Source organism: Panthera onca, chromosome D2 (assembly GCF_046562875.1).
Source record: "Panthera onca isolate mPanOnc1 chromosome D2, mPanOnc1 haplotype 2, whole genome shotgun sequence".
Lineage (NCBI taxonomy): Eukaryota > Metazoa > Chordata > Mammalia > Carnivora > Felidae > Panthera > Panthera onca.
The window spans coordinates 70,955,051-70,976,215 of record NC_138349.1 but is presented as its reverse complement, the minus strand read 5'-3'; the positions used below and the strand labels follow the sequence as shown (position 1 = coordinate 70,976,215).

Genomic DNA, 21,165 nt, shown 5'->3' with positions numbered 1-21,165 from the left:
GGGTGCACCCTTCACCCCCGGGCACTTCCTCTCTGGCCACCCACGGAGATCAGCCTCCCGTGGCCATGTTCACGGTGCGTTTCGCTACGGAGTTCTAGGAAGGTTGGACAGACCATGGGGTAGAACGGGTATTAGAAACGGGACAGAAGAAAAAATTGAAAAGGCAGAAGAAGAAAAAAAAAGAAGCAAGCTAAAGACCTCTCGTATAATGTTCATTTAATTAAAACACACTCTTAGTACTCCTCCAAACAGTGATAACGGCATAATATTCCACCTAATCAACTAATTTCTGGTCAGTCCTAATAGCTAGAGAGCTTAGTCTACAGAGGTCTTTTAAAGCGGAAGAGAACCAAATCCTAAGACATTTGAAAACCTCTACAGGACTCATCTGAAATTAAGCCTCTTAAAAATCTAGTTGGCAGGAGATTTGAATAAGCCCCATTAATCACCATGGGTCTGTCTCGCTTTGAAATTACGAGTCTAAAACGGCCCCCTCGCCTCCCACAGGTTCTCGTATTCCGTACCGCATTGCGAAAGGGAGCATGTTCTAAGACAAAATATTTATCCTCGCTGTGACGCCAGAAGCTCAAGCCGATCTGATCTCCCACACTCCCCGTGGAGTCCTCTAGACGCCCCGGAAAGGCAAGGGTTCCAGAGGTGAGAGCGCACACATGCCCGGGGCGGGCGGAGGCCACGCACGAACACACACTCTTCACGCACCAAACACTCCAGGCTCAGCACCGGCTATAGGAAGGGCCGCCCGGATGCACACGAGTGCTCTCCTCCCGAGCCGGGGGGACCTCAGGGTTCCCCTGGCCGCCTTCAGCAAGCACGCCGTCTGATGGAACCCAACTATTCTTTCATTCAGAGGGCGTCATCTGCCCTTTACTGCCTCCGGTTTTACAGACACTAAATGGTAACTGAACGCTTCTTCAGGAGTCAAGAGCCGTTGCAAGCTGAGAAAATAACAGCCCTGGACGAAGCCATCTGAACTTCATCAAGCGTCCGAGAGCACTCGAAGCCATCAACCTCCTGCCCACCGATCGGGCGGAGGCAGCTCAGAGGCAGAAAAGCGCAGGACTTGAAACGACCCTTCTTCCTGATGCCACGGAAGAACGCTGTCCTCTCGGGATAGAAGCCCACGCCGCTCACGAGACACTAAGAACCACGTGCTCCATTTCTCGCCCCTGGTCTGTCCCCCCGGGACACGAGGAACCCACTGATCGGCTCAATTCCACCACCTCTGTTCCCAACGGCCGCCACCTTCCTCCCTGATACGCGAACTCCGGTTTCCAAGCTGCCGAGGATTTAGTTTTTATCTTCACTGCTCTGCGAAGAGACGTGCTTCTATTTTTATCTGCTCCCCACAGTCTCGAAGCGGCTAATCCTTAGGAGCGCGCCCTCGTAGGGATTCTTCGGGCAGTTGGCTTTCTTTTCGTCCCCGTGTCTTTCTCGTTCAGCCGTCGCTGCAACACTCGGGCCAAATACTGGACTGCGGGTGGCCACTGAGCCGCGGTCTGACCTCCGAAACTTGGCAGGAGAAAGCTACGTCCTGTCGAGGGTGCCGTCTGAAGGGACCGCCCTTTTCAAAGATACCGTCAACTGCTCCACGCTGCTGACTGCCGGAACAAAGATCGACCGCTCGGACAACGATGCTAGGAATCAGAGGCTGTAGTGGATCCATTCCCTCACAAAGCCCAAGGCAGACAGCTCAGTCAGGCCACTGGACAAGCCTAAGAACGTAACCCTGACGTAGCAGGCTCCCCATCCCAACTGCTCCCTTGGTCCTGGCCTATCGGCGTTCCACGTAGAGAACAGAACGGAACACCCAGCGTCTGTCTGTCTCGGCATGGCTTGTTCACGTTTTTTCCAACCAACGTCCGGATGATTTGTTTGCTCGTGTCAAACGTGAACAGCAATTTCTGGAATCTTGGGGAAGAAACATCAGCTTCCAGTTGGTGACAGAATGGTCTGCTATGGTGAAGAATGATAAGGTTATGTGACCTATCTGGGCACTGACAGTTACTACGTGGATGCAGAGCCTCAGTCCTGCTGAGGCCACCGATCCGTGGGATGTCTTCTCGGCACACCTGAACGAGGGGGTACATGCTTCCTGGAAATGCAGAGATCACCCTCTCTTGCTCCTTTCGGACAGATTTTGTTTGGGATGAATTGCCAAGTCCTTGAGGCAAGTCCTGATTGGCCCAAGACAAACTCGTTTTTCCCCGCCTCGGTCATGGTCACAAATAGCCGTGACTTAGTTCTGGCCCATGGACTGTAACAGAAGGTCCACTGGGCAGACTTCGAGAAAAGTAATAAGCTGCTGAAGGAAAGACCACTTCTGACCCCTTTACTTCCTGCCTTCAAAGTGATCACGATGCATGGAGCTATGGCAGCCTTTTTATAATCAGAAGGCAAAAAGGATGGCGCTGAAAAAATACTGAATATGGTGGTGAGGAATTCAGAAAGTTCTCAGTCCACCCGAAGCCTTAGAGGGTCACCCCCACACTTCTTAAATAATTTAATAAGCTGTCTTTTTTGCTTAAAGTACCCTAACTGATAGGACACGATACATAACATAAGCAGAAGGGCTTTGGGCTTCTTGGTGACAACACTAACAGAAAACAATGAAACAACATACACAGAGTTTCAAAATAAGACGTCCCACTAGAATTCTGTGCATTGTGAATTTACCATGCGAATACAAACGGAGTGGAAAGTAATTCTCGGGTGAGCAAGCCCACAAAGCATTTCAGTTATCTGAGCTGCCTGAAAACATATTTGAAGATCTACTTTAAAATAAATAAATAAAAAATAAATACATAAAACCAAGACTCCACTTACGGCCTGATATGGTAGGATGCATGAAAACGACTTCAGCATTAGTGTCTAATAGGCTTATATAAATATGGTTATGCAAATAAAAATTGCTTAAAAGATCGTTATGTAAAATAGAATTTTATTAAGTGATTATACAAAATCATGTTGACAATAATCTGTGTCGAATTCCAGATAAATCAAGTCAATCAGAAAATGAGTGGGAGAAAGTAAAAGCATATTAGTTCCTGACCTGAAGATACATACGGTTTCATTCTTGGCATAAACCAAAGCTCCTTTAATTTCAGTGGTTTCGTTGAACTTTTTTAAGTAGGCTGCACACCCATCGCAGAGCCTGAACTTCCACCTGAGATCAAGACCTGAGCTGAGATCAAGAGTTGGAGGCTGAACCGATTCAGCCACCCAGGCGCCCCGTTGAACTTTTATAAACACGTAAAGCGGCAACTAGTTGACTCCCATGTAGGAAACAACTTTCCATGTAGGAGGGAAAAACAACCGACAAAACAAAAAGACCAGCAAAGTCAAGCATTTTCCACTGAATAGAAGAAAGAAAACGGTGGCAAAAGCACGCATGGAAAAAAACAACAACAACAACAAAAAACCAGAATGACATAAAACATCAGAGAACAGATCTACCGTGAAAATGGCAAAGTGTTCTATTAGACCATCAGGTTGGCCTAAAAATAAAAATACAGTGCTAGGGTTGCTTACAAAAGACCAACCTTAATCAACAGGACACCGACACGGAAGGAAGGCAAAAATATATCAAGAATAAGCAAAATCAAGAGATTAACTTTATAAAAAAATAAAACGCATGGCAAAACAGAAAAACATCAGGTGAAACGCCAGAGGGTAATTTTATGTTAATAAAGGTATAATCCATCATGAATATACAATTTCTAGGCTCCGAATCACTGTCTTCAAACGTATCAAGCAAATACTCTTAGAAAAAAGCAAACAAGCAGAAACTCATAGAACTGTGGTAGGAGCTTCGAACCCTTCTATCAAGTAGACGATAAAGATCAAGGGATTCTGAATGCAATTAATCCCGTTGGTTGAATACGTACATTTTGAACTTTGAAACAATTAGAGATACGACTGGCCTTAAAAAAAAAACAAAAAAAAACAAAAAAAACAAAAAAAACCCACACAACAACAACAACCCATGAGATATTTATAGAAATGAGAAGTGAAGAACGTAGCCTCCGGAGTCAGGCTGCAGTCGTTTATAGACCCCAGCAACCCTGAGTTATGCAACCTTGTGGATTCTGTTTCTTCACGTATGAAATCGCAGGACCCGGAGGAGCACCGACTTCAGAGCCGTTGCAGGAATGACATGAATAAACGCCTAAAAAGTGCTGAGCATGGCGTCAGGGAACAAAAAACACAACTGCACAGAGTTGCCACTACTGACACCAATCTCATGCCACAAATAAAGCCCCCCCCCCGGTATCTGCCAAGTCAAATGACCACTACTGGTGATTTCTTCAAAAAGAAAAGAAAAGAAAAAAAAAAACCCACATCGATTTCTTACAATTTTGAAACTCTCTCAGAAATACGCGTGGTATTAAAAAAGAAACCAAAAGAATTCCAGAAGAGTGAGAAATAACACTTTGGTCATTTAAAAAGTAGGTTTAAACATAACAAAAATTGTAATGCTACATTTTGTAATACGGGGAAATTCAGCCAAAGCTGCATTCCGGAAACAAATGTAACAGATGTGAAATACACATTCAATTCTGATGGGGGGGGGCGGGGGAGGAAAGCAGAAGGAAGAAAATATAAATAGATAATATAAAATACAAATATAAATAGCTATATAAAATATAAATATATAAAATATTATATATACTTAATTCAAATATAAATTTATATAAAAATATAAAATATAAATAGCTAGATAAACAGATATTAGAATTTATATAAAATCCAAGCACTTGGTTCCTAAAGGATGTAAAGGAAGAAAGAGTAAAAGGCAAAGAAGAGGCATAAGGAAAAAAAAAAAAAACCAAAAAACAAAAAACAACTCCAGAGAGACAAACCCCAGGCATTTCTAAACAAAAAGGAAATTTAAGTGCATATGCACACAACACTATGCCAATAAGTTTGAGAAGTGAAGCTTATGATCTTCTGGGAAGATATAAATTATCAAAATTAATTCAAGTACAACATAGATAAACCTACCATATGTCAACATCCAAGGAAGCATTTTAAAAAGTCATCAAAGGACTACTTTCAATCAAGCAAAAACAGTTCTAGGTTCAGATGACTTTTATAGGTGAATTTCAAGAAACAATTCCTTTGTAAATAAGTTTTTCTTAAGCATCTTTTTAAAAAAGACAGTTGTTCTAAAATTCATTTTACAAAGTTAGCTTAAACACGAAGCCAAAACCAGATGAAGGGAAGGGAGGAAGGGAGAAGGGGAGAGCGAGCGGGAAACCACAGATAATTTCAATTATGGATCTTAATCCAAAACCTAAAATAAAGTAGTAGCCAAACTCAGCAATATATGGGAGACATTCTGCTAGATTCTCAGAACCGAGTAATACGCTGACATTTAAGACAGGACTTCCTTTCAAGTGAGGGGGCAAAAAAGGTTGTTCAAATATACGCACCCCCAACACTGCTGGCATTAAAAATGAAAAGAAACAATCCCCACTTCCGTCCCCAGAGAATTAGCCACACAAACATAAAACGGAATACATAAAGCCACGAGAAATGAAAGCTATATTTAAAATGTTTCCTATGGATCACTGAGTGAAAAAAAGCAGGATGCCAAACAGCAAATATAGTATCGTATTTTTATATAATTACATGCACCTCGCTATCAGGGGATGTAAGAGACACATGAGGAAGGTCACTTCCAAGAATGCTAATGCTTATTCCAGTCTACCGAGGTTTTTTTGATACGGTTAATTCCTTTTAACCCTCTGGTGTGATTTCCTTTTTTGGAGGGTGGGCTATACAACAAACAAACACGTATCTGCTTTTTAATAGCTATTAACGAAAGAAAAAGAAAACTGTTTAAGAAACTGGGTGTCTTTTGGGAGGGTCTGATACGAGCTGTCCTACGCAAGGCAGAGCAGATCTTCTGGTGGGGATCGCTGCGGTGTAGACGGCACAGGGACAGACTGCAGAGATTTTGAGCTACTATTTGCTTAAGAGGCAGTTTGCCAACAACAGGAGGGGGCGTCACCACCACCACCACCAGCACCAACATCCGTGTCTGACCCTGGGCTCCTTGGGGCTCGTACTGCTTACACCCCAGACTGGACAGATCCTGGGGTTGTCTTCCCCTCAGAAGGCTGTGACAAAGATGTGTTCCGAGGATGACACCACCGAGCGCTGGTGGACACCTCTTTTTTTTTTTTTTTTTTTAATTTTTTAATGTTTATTTTTTGAGAGAGAGAGACAGAGACAGAGCATGAGCGGGGGAGGGGGAGGGGCAGAGGCAGAGGGAGACACAGAATCCGAAGCAGGCTCCAGGCTCCGAGCCCGATGTGGGGCTTGAACTCACGCGGTGTTCCGAGATCATGACCTGAGCCCAAGTCAGACTCTTAACCGACTGAGCCACCCAGGCGAGGTGGACACCTCTTTACGAGTGAGATTCTAGAGCCGACAGTGCCAGCGGAGTTATTTCATAAAAGCGGCCGCCAAGGGAGATCCAGGGGAATATACCAAGAGCTACGTATTAGGTGCTAATCTCCAGGGTCACCTCCAGGTGACTCCAGAAGCCTTCCAGGAGGTAGAGTTGGCTGAAGACGACTCCTGGCATCTCTACTCCCCACTACGGCCTCTCCTATCCCACGGAACATACCAGAGCTCATACATCTGGTAACTTGGGTGGTCTTAATCTCAAGCTATGCTAACAGAGGATGAGGCTCTGACCCTCCAGGACTAGCTATGCATCATGTGGCAGCAGAATGACATTTACTTTGCCACTCTTCTCTGTCTACCTAGCAGGACCCCATAATCCCTAATTTACAACTCCGAAATTTGGCACTCTGTACAACAACAACAACAACAACAACAACAAAAACCCTCCTATCCTATCTGGTGGCAAGACCTGGGCCCACGTGCATTCATTTGGCAGGAAAACCTGACCTGGACTGCTGCCTGTCATCTTTATTCATCTCGCTTTGTGTGAATGTTCATTAAAGTTTTCCTGCAAAAAATACTGGCGCTTAATTGCAAGGTAGTGCCCCAGAATTAAGGATCTCATGTAATAAAACCGTGAAATGTATGTACCGCGATATCTGTCCGGTGGAAAAAAAAAAAAAAAGAATTCCTCAGGAGTTTAAGTGAGGGATTGGGGACTCGTATAATTATAGACAGTCTGTCCCCGAGAAGCTTCCTAATAAAATACCTGAAGAAAGACTATGGGCAGCTCTGGAACAAGGGAATACTTGCAATAATTCTTTCTTCCTTCCTTCCTTCCTTCCTTCCTTCCTTCCTTCCTTCCTTTTTCTTCCTTCCTTCCTTCCTTCCTTCCTTCCTTCCTTCCTCCCTTCCTTCCTTCCTTTAGGGGACAGTGCAAGTGGGAGAGGGACAGAGAGAGAGGGGAACAGAGGATCTGAAGGAGGCTCTGCAGTGACAGGGTGACAGCAGCGAGCCCAATGTGGGGCCCGAACTCACGAACCGTGAGATCATGACCTGACCCAAAGTTGGACGCTCAACGGACCGAGCCACTCAGGCGCCCCAGCACGTGCAGTAATGCTGAGGGGGAGAAGCCAGGGACTGGACTGAGAGGCAAGGAGAGAAGGAGTTCACTTGGAAGGCATGCCAGGAGAACAGAGAGGCACTCCAAGCCCCGTGGATGGTTCACAGTCCCACGTTCGACAACCAGAATCAGACAGGCTTTCCTCTAGCTCCCGACAACATACGGGGGCCGTTCCGGGTTCCACACACGGCACCTGCACATCAACATCAAGAACAGGCAGCACCCTGGCCTTTGCACTTAGTGTAAGAGAACATAAAAAGGAACTGCCAGCCATAAAAAGGTGTTGGCTGCAAGGGTCACAGCGTGGATACCGGAGGAAATACAACAATCACCACAAAGGGGAAAAAAAGCCGTGGAGAACAAACCTGCTAACGTGGAAGCCATTGTGGCGATCAGAAATCTCTCCGTGCTTAATAACGCACATTCAGGGATGGATAACGGAATGGTTTTAAAGACCACGTTGAACTGTTTCCAAATCCCAAATGTCTGGCCTCTATGCAGGCTTGTGCCCTGAATTCTAGATTTTCACGTATCTCCACTGCCTACTTGAGCCTTCCACTTGGATGCAAAGTTCCCTCCTGGGCTTTGTAGCAAGGCTGCCCTACCCACGGCTGACGCTCATGCAGCGCCTACTGTGTGCAGGTCACCGTGCTGAGGGGCGTACAAGTGTTAACCCATTCATTCCTCACCGCGGCCCCATGGCATGCCCAACTTATACCAAAGGAAACTGGCACAGGGGGCTCGGCGCTGTGCCGAGGTCAGGCAGCTCAGAAGGGACACCGGGATTTGAACTTGGGCAGTCGGCAGCAGCACCCGCTAGCCCTCCTGCTCCTCCTCTCAGGAAGGGGCGAGTCCCTTCTTCAGGCTGTTGAGACAAGGTCCTTGGCCTCATCCTTCAGCCCTCCACACCCAGCCATTCAGCATCACCTCGACTCTGCCTTTAAGATGCATCCAGAATCCAACCACTTCTCATCAGCTCTTCTGCTAACCCACGGCTCTGAGCCAACGTCAGCGTCCCTTCCGGGGGTTTCTCTGCTTCTGTTCTCGCATCTCCCACTCACACCCCCAAAACAGGCCTGGTCCTAACACAGCCACCTTGAAAAGACCGACGCTTTGCACACTTAATTCAGACGACGTTCTTCTGCTCTAAAACCTGCAGCGGCTCCCCTCTCTCAGAGGAATGCCCAGCGTCCTTACAAGAAGCCTCCAAGGTTCCCAGGGGCCCTGACCCCTCTCACACCTCCTCCTCCCCCTGCTCAGCCACGCCGGCTTCCCTGCCACCCGGATATGCCTGGCACACTCCCTCTTCGGGGACTTTCCCTTGCCACGTCCCCTAAAGGGCATCTTTTCCCTGTTATCCAGATGGCACTCCCTTGTCCCTCCCTCAGATCTTTGCTACATGCCTTCCTGCCAGTGAGAGCCTTCCCTAATGACCTGTTTACTTTCCCCCGGTTTTACTGAGATATAATTGGTATAAAGCACCGAATAAGGTGTGCGGCATAACGATTTAACATATACTGTGGGGGCGCCTGGGTGGCTCAGTCGGTTAAGCGTCCGACTTCAGCTCAGGTCACGATCTCATGGTCCGTGAGTTCGAGCCCCGCGTCGGGCTCTGGGCTGATGGCTCAGAGCCTGGAGCCTGCTTCCGATTCTGTGTCTCCCTCTCTCTCTGCCCCTTCCCCGTTCATGCTCTGTCGCTCTCTGTCTCAAAAATAAAATAAACGTTAAAAAAAAAAAAACAAACATATACTGTGAAGTAATTAGCACAGTAAGTTTAGTTCACACCCGTCATCTCATATAGACAGACACAAAGGAACGAAGGGAAGAAAAGCTTAGTTTTCCTTGCGATGAGAACTCTTAGGGCCTACTCTCTCAGCAAGTTTCAAACATGCCACACAGCAGTGTTAACGAGAGTCACCATGCTGCATAGGACACTCCCAGTACCTATGGATTATTGCCACTGGACGTTTGTGTCTTTTGATCACCTTTCTTCAGATCTCCCTCCCCCACCCCCACCTCTGGCAATCACAAACCTGATCTCTTTTTCTAGAAGTTTGTTCTTCTTTTTCCTTTTTTTTTTTTTTTTTTTTGGATTCCACATATATGGGAGATCGGAGAGGAATAGTTGCCTTTCTCTGACTTATTTCACTTAGCATAATGCCCTCAAGGTCCATTCATGTTGTCACAAATGACAGATTTCCTACTTTTTTATGGCTAAAGAATATATCAGTGTGTGTGTGTGTGTGTGTGTGTGTGTGTGCGCGTGCGTGAGACATTTCTTTATTCATCCACCTATGGACGCTTACGCTGCTCCGTGTGTCGGCTGTTATAAATAGTGCTGCTATAAACATTAAAAATGCTGCTGCTCTCTCTTTGAGACGCTGATGTCATTTCCCTTGGATACATACCCAGGAGCAGAGTTGCTGGACCAAAGAGTAGTGCTATTTTTAATGTTTTGAGGAACCTCCATGCTGTTTTCCAGAGTGGCCGCACCAGTTGGCATTCTCACCAACAGCGTGGAACAGTTTCCTCTTCTCCACATTCTCACCAACATTTCTTATTTCTTGTTTTGATGACAGGCATGCGAGGAGACGTAGTGGTATCTCCTGGTGGTTTTGATGTGCATTTCCCTGAAGATTAGTAATTCTGAGTACCTTCTCATGTCCTTGTTGGCCACTCATATAATTTCTTTGGAAAAATGTTTATTCAGGTCCTTTGCCCATTTTACATAAAATTACATATATATATGTATTTAGAGGTACATTCATATGTACCTATAAATATATATGTATTTAGAATTATATATATTTAAAATTTATATGTATATATAAATATATATACTTAAAAGTATATGTTTTAATTATATTAAATATTAATAAAATAGATTAAAAAATACATAAAGAAAAATACCCAGAAAGAGCTATTGAGTTGTATGAGCTCCTTCTATGTTTTTTATATTAATCAGATACACGATTTGTAAATATTTTCTCTCATTCTGTTGGTGCCTTTTCATTTTGTTGACTGTTTCTTTCACTGTGCCTTACCACTTATTTAATATTGGACCTCTGACCTTGACTATCATACTCTCTGACCCCACGCTTAGTTTATTTCTCTCTGTTGCATTTAACATCTTATTGTCATAGAGCTGAATCACTCGTTTTTGCTGTCTTCCACTCCTACCCCCTCAGTCTACGCTCTAGGCGGCAGAGAAATTTTACCATCAGTTTTGTTCATTATTGTTTCCCTAGTGACCAGAAAAACACCTGTCACACAGGAAGCTCTCGAATGCCTGCTAAATGAACGCATGAATGCAAGAGTCAAAAAAAAAAAAAAAAAAAAAAACTCAATATAAAACTTCAAATCTGAGTGCAATTTTCTTATTGGGGTATTCTTTTAACAGATTCAAATTTCCAAAGACGTGGGTTTTCTTCTCCCATCATTGCCTGATAGAAGAAATCACAGTTGATCCAGCGTAGTTGAGTGTTAATTTTAAAAGTCTGTACTTCTATTTTTACAGATTGGGACAGAGATCGGGGTTCTCAAAGATTCGGCCACACCGCTTAGCACTCCAGGGTATGTGGGGACTGGTCAGCTCTACCAGCGAATGGGCAGACGTTCCAAGTGCAAGAACGCAGGTACCATGAGCTGGCAATGCCGCTCCTCTCAAGCTCATCAGAGAAGTCACAAGTGATCTCTGAAATCACAGTGTTCCAGAAAAAGTAAAATATACAGCCTAAGGGGCTGAGAGAGTCGAAACACATTTTACACTGTTTTGACTGTTTCCTAAAATAGACAAAATCCTTCCCATTAAAAAAGAAGAGAAAAAATTTTAACAGTTCCATGGTGGTGGCGAAGCAACGGGTTTAAGACGGTGGCTGAAACAGGATGGTTTGTTCAGACCCAAAGATTCATCGCATTTACCAAGCAACATACAAAGGACCCCTTCTCCTTGCTCTACTTTCCTTTTGAAACAGGGGGAAATCGCTATTTCAGTTATGTCCTCAACTGTTTTCGGTCAATGCCAACAAGCTCCAGGGTTGCGCTGCACGACAAGACCCAGACCTACAAGACCTCAGCACAACAGAGCCGTTCAGACAAAGAAGGCTGAACGTCTGCCCTCAATGGCACACACGTATCGAGAGCAAAGCTCTCAAAGCTGATTTCACATATACATAAGCTGCTCGTCACACACGATAACAATACGATAATATTCTGTGGGGCTGTTTGTAGTTTATGAAGCTCTTTCACACATATCTGAGCCTAACAACTATGTGTAAGATGGACAGGGCATGCACTGTTGTGGTTTCGCAGATAAGAAACTCAGGAGTTTAGAGAGATTGTTCCGACCTTAGTCTGGGAGTTAAGTGACAGAGCCATTAACCACTCAAGTCCACAGCTACTTCCTTTTCTCCTTTTTCTTTTTTTAAGTTTATTTATTTATTTTGAGAAAGACAGGGAGAGTGAGCATTGGAGGGGCAGAGAAAGATGGGGGGCGGAGAGAGAGAATCCCAAGCAGGCTCTGCACTGTCAGTGAGGAGCCCCTTGTGGGGCTGAAACTCACAAATTGTGAGATCATGACCTGAGCTGAAACCAAGAGTCAGACACTTAATCGACTGGGCCACCCGGGCACCCCCATAGCTATTTCTACTTATTCGGACTGGGGATAGACAGTGCTGCTCAGAGAAAAATTTATGAACTGTCAAGATTCGGACTGAATTTGGATTCCAAACAGAACACTCAGGGTTTTTTTCCCTGCTTTCAGTAATAGCAAAGTTCCTTGGTATAGACCAATCTGCCCACAAGAAGCTACTAGAAACGTTGGATGAAACACACCAAAAAGTCTATTTGAAGGCACTGGAGAGTTAACAAGGCAGCTGGGTGTTACAGGGCCGGGTTCCCAGAAAGAAGAGAGGCCCCCAGAGTAAGGCCAACATTCTCTGATCCCTCTTCCCCTCACGTGGCGTGAAGCCGACAGACTGGAGAAGCTAAGCAGAAGTGATGGCTTTGCAGGAGGCAAAGCAAGGTAAGTTTCTGCAGGTGTCACGGAGCTGTGGAAGCCAGAACTGCCGTTCAGGTCTCGCCAAGGAAAAAGGGGCTCTAATAAACATCGCAGACTTCCAGGTGGAATCCCAAAGGGCTCCCTTCCAATAGCAAAAGAGAACTGGGAACTCATCAGTGTTTTACAAAAGACTGAAACCCAGATGATGCCAGCTCGGTGCCAGCCCTGCCCGAGGCGATCTGCCCTTTTTCGCCTGTCACAGAGCAAAACGAAATCCTCTTTGGAGGATGAAAACATCAAGGAGGCCCTTTAAATATCTCTATTATTTGTTCATACACAACAAAATAAAATAACTAAAATTAAGAATTCAGCAGATGGACTTAAAAGCCAAATAGGTATGGGAGCACCTGGGTGGCTCAGTCAGTTAAGTGTCTGACTTCCGCTCAGGCTGTGATCTCACAGTTCATGAGTTCGAGCCCTACATGAGGCTCTGTCAGCCCGGAGCCCACTTCGGATCCTCTGTCACCTCTCTCTCACTGCACCTACCCACCCCCCACCACTCTCTCTAAAATATGAATAAACGTTAAAAAAAAAAAAAAAAAGCAAAATAGAGATAGCAAAGAATCAGTAAACCAGAAGGAAAGCCAATAAAATTATACCTAGGTTAAAGCACAAAGAATAGAAAAGGATACATAAAATGGAAAAGAGCACAAGAGGGACACAGGACATGCTGAAATCTCTAACAAAGATGTATTTAGGGCCCAGAGGGAGACAGGAGAGAAAATGGGGCAGAAGAGAAGCTTGCCAAAGACAGGAAGCAACAGATTCAGGAAATCTACAAACCCAAACAGGTTCAATACAAAGAAGACACTTAGGCACATTCCAGTGAAATTTCTGAAAACCAAAGACAAAGAGAAGTATCTTTAAGGAAGCCAGAGGAAAAAGTTAAAATGCCTTCAAAAATGCTACAGTAAGATCAACAGTTGATGTTTTACCAGAAACAATGGAAGCCCGAAGACCACAGAATGACTATAGAAAAGTTGCCCAAGCTTTGGTCAACCTGGAATTCTAAATTCAATGAAAATACTTTTCAAAAGTAAAAGTGAAGTAAAGGACAAATTTATTTTGAGACAATAAAGGGAGAGAATTCATTGCCAGAAAACTGGCACTAAGAGAAATACTAATAGTTCTCAGGCAGGTGAAAAATGGTCCCAGGAGGAAAAGTGAAAATTATAAGAAATAAGGAAAAAATATAAATACGTGAATAAATCAAAAGGATATTTACTACACAAAACACCAGAAGATGTCCTGTGGAGTTTACACATAGAGAGAATTAGACCATATGGCAATAAAGAGTGTCAAAGAGGGTAGGAGAGCTAACGGGGTCAAGTGCTATGAGGTCTGTGCATTATTCAGGAAATAATAAAATTATTCATTTGTATTAGACTCTCATAAGTAAAGAATGCAACAAGCTAACAAAGAGAGAAATAATCTAAAAGAAGCAGGAAAGAGGAGGAAAAGGAACACAAAACGTGGCATAAATAGAACATTGACAGAGATGCCAGTGTTAAACCCAAATACATCAGAACCTGCACTAAATGTAAATGGAGTAAATATTCTAATTAAAACACAAGATTGTTGGGACACCTGGGTGGCTCAGTTGGTTAGGCGTCCGACTTCAACCCAGGTCATGATTTCTCGGTTCGTGGGTTCGAGCCCTGCGTCAGGGCTCTGTGCTGACAGCTCAGAGCCTGGAGCCTGCTTGAGATTCTGTGTCTCCCTCTTTCTCTGCCCCTCCCCTGCTTGCGCTCTCGCTCTCTAAAAATATGAATAAACACTGAAAAAATTTTTAAAAAGGACAAGATTGCCCTTCCCGGACCACCCAATGGACTGGACTACGCCACTGTCCATTAGCCACCGCCTCTCCCCCTGCACTGCGAGCTCCTCGAGCACCGAGAGGACCTTCGTGCACACCGCTGTATTCCCAGGATGCTGGTGGAAAGGGGACCGAAGAAGAAAGAAACAAAATCACGTTACTCATTTAGGACCATCCGTCTCTGCCCAAACTATAAGCCAGAGTCCCAGCCGGGGGAAACTGAGCCACACGTGTGCACAGCCACTCAGGGATTGAGCTTTCAAAACGTTTGCTGCTGATCTTTTTACGAGAAGGCCTCCACCAGGCCCTTCGGAGCTGCTCACACAAGGCACAGACAGCGTCCACTGTCTTCGCCTTATATCGTCTCCCAGTCCGGGGCATTCTTTGTTTTAGATGCAGAGGAGGCCTCAAATGGTCAAAAAGGGGAACGGATAAGGGGAAAAGGAAGAGTAGCCTATTGCCGGAGCTGGTTTTTATAAAAACACTACAAATAAAAGCAAGCAAAACAAACACAGAACACAACAGGCTGGTGAACGGTGGCGAGGCCGTGGCCGGGATTGCACACGTCAGGTGCAGGTCAGGCCGTGGGATGGGGCGGCGGGGGGCCCGTGAGAGCAGAGAGCCTGGAGGCCGGCCGCCTGCGACTGTCCAGGTGGCATGCAGGTCCCTCCCCCGCCCCCCGGGGAACAGAAACGGAGCACACTCTTCTATCATGTGACCCGCGGAGAACTGACACCGGAAAGACAGAAGCAGAAACCTTGCTTCTTCTCAACCTCCCGGGATTCCACCAGCAATGGCAGTGGCCAATCGGGATCGATTGCTTTTTGGGTACTTTCGGGCCTCGTGCCTGAAGACCAGGCGTGGGAAAAAGCCACCTGCCAAGGGCAAGGGCGAGGGGGCACGCCGTCAGCGACTCTGCTTCCCGTGGGGGCGAGGCTCCTGGGCTCTCTGGAGGCGGGCTCTCCATTCCCCCCCCCCCCCCCCCCCCCCCCCCCGCTTCTGGAGACTGGCGGATGATGTCATCAGGAGAAGGATCTCCCCACCCACCTCGCAGGAGTGCCAGCAGATTAAATAAAATCAATGCACATAAAAGGCTGAGCGCAGGTCATGACACTGATAAAACGTCCCAATAAATATTTTGTTGCCGTTACTATGCAACAGAGCTTAAAGCCTCGCTGTTGTGCCGCAGCCAAACCCCCTCTGCCCCACCGGCCACAAATGCCCGCGAGGCCACCTGAAACTCAGAGGGAGCTGGGGGGGCCCCTGCTTAGAGAAGCACCTGTCTCCTGTCCCAGGACCCTGCGGGTGGGACACAGGAAGGTGACTCGGGTCTGCCAAAGCAGGTCTGAGCCCCGCTGAGCTGCCGAGGGAGCAGATCAGCTCTGTCCCAGAGCAGCCGCCACAGAAGAGGGTCAGCTGCTCATGCACGTTTGTAAGATGCCACTTTTATAAGAAAAATGTGAAATGAAAACAAAGCCCCGGGCCCCAAGAGACCCCCACCCCCCAACTCACGAGAAGCCAGACTCCTCCGGAGCCACACTCCACTCCTCTTGTTTCCCCGGATCTTCTGCTCTCCTAAAAACCAAACTCTGTGTCCCCCTAACATAACGGCCCACACCAAAACCTCACTCCGGGCAGCTGAGTTGACATAGAAAACTTTTTCTTGGCTTTCACGGTGTTTACGCTCACTGAGTAACAATGAAAAGTTGGATTGTACCTTTCCCCACAACCCTTAATCCCGATTAGCTACTCTTAAAACCACTGATATCAACGCGGACACTCCAGCCAGACTAAACAGCCCAGCCGGTTACTTCAATGCCTGCCCTCGTGTTGAAAGGTTTCTAAAAAATAAAAGCAGGAAAGAAAGAAAAGAATGGCCCCTCAAGAGTCCCCCTCTCTGGGTTTGGGCTGCATTACAGCTAGACGTTTAAGAAACTGGTTCAAAACACAGCCCTTGGGTGATTATCCTGAACGGAACAAAACCAAACCTTACAAGTAACCCCAAATTTACAGACAGAGTAAACACAGTGTTCCCTCGATTTCAAGGCTGCCATTAGGTGTGCACCTTGGACAAACTTCTCTCTTAGAGAAGGATCCTTTGTGGGATGCAGTTGAGATCACCCATGGTCAGGAGCAGTATTTCAGTTTTAGACGCAAAAATGTTTCAAAACCCTTCATTTTTAATTTAGTGATCAAAAAAAAGACGGGGGGGGGGGGGGCGGGTAGCACAGAGAGCAACTTGCTAGAAATTCAACTTTTGAGACCTGAACAAAATCTGCCCTTTTATCAAGCAGTTCTCGTTTTTAAGGGACTTGGATAAATAAATGGAAAGGAATGGTGTGCGGCTGACAGGGAGAAGAAGGAAACAAGGGAATAAGGCTTTCCCCCCTAAAGGTTTGTTTGATTTTACTTATATACACAATTTTAAAGCAAACCAGCTCCAGCTTTCCCCAGCAGACAGAACGATACTCTATATAAACTCCTTGGGTTGCACCTGATTCCTGTACTTGACTTTCCCGTCAGATGCATTTCTAGGCAAACAAAACAAAATACACACGCGTGTGTGCGCACGCACTAACAAAAAACAGCGCAACACTCTTCTGAGTTGGACTCGGGAGGGGCTTTAACACACCCCTCCTCACCTCTACTCTGACAGGGTAACAAGAGTACTCCTCCCCTGGGGCCTCAGCACCCAGAGGACACAGTCAGCGGTCGACCATGTTGGGACTGTACTCCAAGTGTTGGCCTTGGCTTTAACCCACAGCTGAATTTCAATGGCGGTCTCTGGGCCTCTCCTCCTTTCTGTGTTCGTTGCCCTGGGGGGTGATGTCCATCTCATAGTTTTAAATGCCACCCGTATACTGACCATTCCCAAGTTTACATTCCCACTAAGACCTTTCTGCTGAACACCAGACACGTGTCCAATCACAGACAATGTACCTTGGACTTAACATGTCCAAACGTTAACTGCTGACGTGTCCCCCGCACCCGCTCCACTCAGCCCCCTCATCTCAGTTAAGGCGACCCATCTCTTCCCTTGTTTTAGCCATACATCCTGGAGCTCTGCTTCACGGCGTATCACACCCCTCATCGGACCCACTGCCACATCCTGTTGGCTCCCCCTTCCATACGTATCTATGTCTGTCCAACGCTGTTCTGTATGATCTTTCGCCCGGGCACTAACAACAGCTTCCCAAAGGTGGGAAGGGAAAGACCTAAATAGTCGGAAAAAGCATTTTCAAAATTCCCATTGGTCTTTAATTTGCTTTTAGCCTTGGTAATTTATTTGAGATTTCAAATAAAATTAAATGAAGTTGGGCGGGGGGGGGGGCGCCTGGGTGGCTCAATCGGTTGAGCGTCCGACTTCGGCTCAGGTCATGATCTCGCGGTCTGTGAGTTCAAGCCCCGCGTCGGGCTCTGTGCTGACAGCTCGGAGGCCAGAGCCTGCTTCAGATTCTGTGTCTCCCTCTCTCTCTGCCCCTCCCCTGCTCATGCTTTGTCTCTCTCTCTCTCTGTCTCTCTCAAAAATAAATAGATATTAAAAAAAATTTAAATCAAGTAGGGGAATTTTTTTTTTTGAGTGGGCAACTGTACTGTTAAGACTAGGATGGGCTCCTATTTTCTAATTTCTAAGGCTTATTAGAATAAGCCAACATTTCCTGTATGTCAGATCTAGGATTTCACTCCTGACAAGCTTTTCTAGGCTACTTGCTTCTATGTATGTATTTTTTTTTTTTTTTTTTGCAGGGGGCGGAGGGGGGCCCAGTACATTTTATATACTTAAAAAAGGTAAATAAAACATTGCCCAAATATGTGAAGTTTTGTTTTGTTTTGTTTTTGTTTTTGCAAGGCTCTGAACACCTGATGCCTTGTATCTATCCCAAAGGACAGGAAATAAAGGGTGGGATGTAATTGCATTGCTTTTCAGTCCTGGAAGAATGTAAACACGTTATGTTTATTTGGGGTTCATCATGGGGTTCATATGATCTCTACTGCTAAAAATCTCCCTTGCTCTTTTATGACTCTTAGTATCACTGATGACTTAGTAGGCGCTCACCATACGTGCTGAGCAATACATTCACTCAACAAATATTTACTGAATTTCCCGAATGCCGTCAGTCGTCCAGTAACGATCCTGGCGGCAGTATCTCACTATTCTAATGGGTAAAGACGGATGAACATGTAAATAAGTAAAACATATGGTGTGTGGGTGGTGATAAGAATTATGGAGAAAATCAAGGCCAGGCGGCTGCACTCCTCCGGGAGGTGGTCGAGGTCAAGGGCCGCCTCGCTGCCAAGATCGTGACCAAGATCTATGTGACTCCAAAAACCTTGTTCTTAATGAACCACGTGCATGGCTTTCAGATTTATCACACATGAAGGCTGAATTCAAATGTTTCCATAATCCTAGACGAAGGGAGAGATGGTGAGACGGAAAAAAAAAAAAAAAACCCAACAAAACAAAACAAAACATTTATGTAGAAGGTCAAAGTCTTTAAAAGTTCTCAATGAGAGGTATGGTGGAGGTCGGGGGAGATTCACAGAGGCAACTTGATCTCCTTAACCTGACATTCAGTATGAGCTTACGCTCCGAGGACAGCACATGGGCTCAGTTTCAGGCATCTGACTGACTTGGGGAGACACTAATTTAGCCAAAGTCAAACCAACACGGAAGGCATCCCAGCTGTTCCTTTAACACATGCAAATGAAAATGCCACTGTCGCTGGCACTAAAATTAAACTCACCTCTAACACCTCCCACCATGGGAGGAATAGTCAAACATCTGCTTGGACAAACTCGTATTTCAAAAAACTGGAAAAAAAAAAAGCTATATACGCACATGTATTTAATTTGGGGGACTTTGAAGCCCACACACTGATGAGCCATCACAAAGACACTACTTTCTCTCAGCTCTAAGGAAAAGTCACAGCAGGAAAACCACTCACAACCCAACGGTGCAGTGACACTCACACCGTCTCATGGAGATGTGATTCGAAGCAGTTGATTCAAAGCACCAGGTAAGGTTTCTGAGCCAGATTCTGCTGGAACGTTTTAGGCCAAGCCCCTCTTAAAAGCCACAGTGCCCCTTTCTGGCCTTAAGTCCGCTGCTCCTAATCACTGGGCAGGTTTTTAACAAAGGGGGACCCTCCCCTCCCTCTCCGTGCAATGAAGACAACCTTTGTGTCCAGAGTCTGACTCTCAAGGACCGTGTAAGTGCCCCCGAGGAGCGCTTCGCACAGGTGGGGTGCAGACAGTCTGGTTAGCCTGGGGATGGAGGGGGGGGGTGGGGACACCGGCACTCGTGACCTCTCCCCAGAGATGCAGGCATGTGCATACACACAGCTCCAGGACTCGCAGGGTCCCAGGGCCTCCGTGTGGGCTCCCTGGGGTCCGTGGATCCCAGGTCAGCAAACCTTTTTAGATAGGCTGTTCAACAGCTAACCCTGCTGAATTTAATCGGGAGCACAGCCTGAAGACTGAACAAAGCTGCCTATGAAAAAAAAAAATTAATGGATTATAGGACACATTAAACAAAGACCATCTCCTGGACTGGATTCAGAAAAACGGTAAGATTCTTAATATTCTGTATCACATATAATTATATATCAGCCATATGTTTCATATATTAAATCTCTCTCTCTCTCTCTCTCTCATGCACACACACACACACTGTCCACTTAACTCCTTGGTCCAAAAGTCCTGTAAATTTACCTGCTTATGAGCTGCTGTGGGAGCACAGAGCTGTCTAGAACACGCACACACAGTAAAACAAACACGCAAAAAGACCGTTAAGCAAAGGGAGTGATAACCTGGCAGCTAAATGGTTAACCGACACGGTTAAGTCAAGTTTCCCTGAAAGCAGGAGAGGAAAACACCCTTTCCGTGCATGCTACTAATTTACAAAATCAAGCCAAACTTGAAGAAGTGTTCACGCGAAAGGTAGCTGACTGTCGTCCCTCACCAGCTTACCCTCCTCTCAGTCCCTGGGACACACACGCAGGGCGATCCGATCGCTGATGGGCTCTCTGGAAGCCCAGCACTGCCTGTCACGGCCTTGCCCCTGTCCTTCTTTCTGGATGCCTCCAGCTCAGGACTCCCCCCTCCTTCGGGCGTCTCCTGACCTTCCCACCTCCTGGGGGCCCTGGCTGCACTGCTTTAGAGCAGACTGTCCAAGCCCTGGGGTACCATCCCCCCTCGCTTCCTGGTGCACCTGTTACCCACCCCACCCCACCCCCGCCCCATCCCCAGCCAGAACGGGACTGGGGCCAGAGACTCTTCTGTCTGGAATCCCAGGACCCGAACACAGTGTCTGAGTCGCAGTGGATGTGTCATCCAGGACGATGAATGACTCCCTAAGTAACCCGGTGAGCAGGAACGCCTACCAAACAGCCAGGAAACAGCTGTCCTCCAAATACAACTCTTTATTTTTTAACAATCTGCAACAAGCCCAACCCCCGCAATGATCTCCATGTGACCAGCCTCCCAGTCAGAGCTTCTTACCAGCAAGGCTGAGAGGTGTAGCGGCAGTGAGGCCTGACAGTAAGCGGTGACAAACTCACGTTAGAATGCCTGGAGACCTCATCAGCCGAGCCCGATGAACCCTGGAGTGCCCTCTGCCCTCGGGTCCCAGATCCCTGAAGAGTCAAGAGAAGGACGTAGTCCTCCTCTGTCTCTGTGTTTCAGCTCAGTTTCACATCCACCCTGCCGGGGTTGTTCCTTTCCCCTTTCCAG

The 21,165-nt window shown here is 46.3% G+C and overlaps 1 protein-coding gene across 4 annotated transcripts in view; it reads right to left on the bottom strand.

Annotated features, from left to right (window-relative positions):
• GALNT2 (polypeptide N-acetylgalactosaminyltransferase 2) overlaps nt 1-21,165 on the bottom strand; it is a 193,311-nt gene that overhangs the window by 46,954 nt on the left and 125,192 nt on the right. The gene's annotated exons all lie outside the window — the stretch shown is intronic.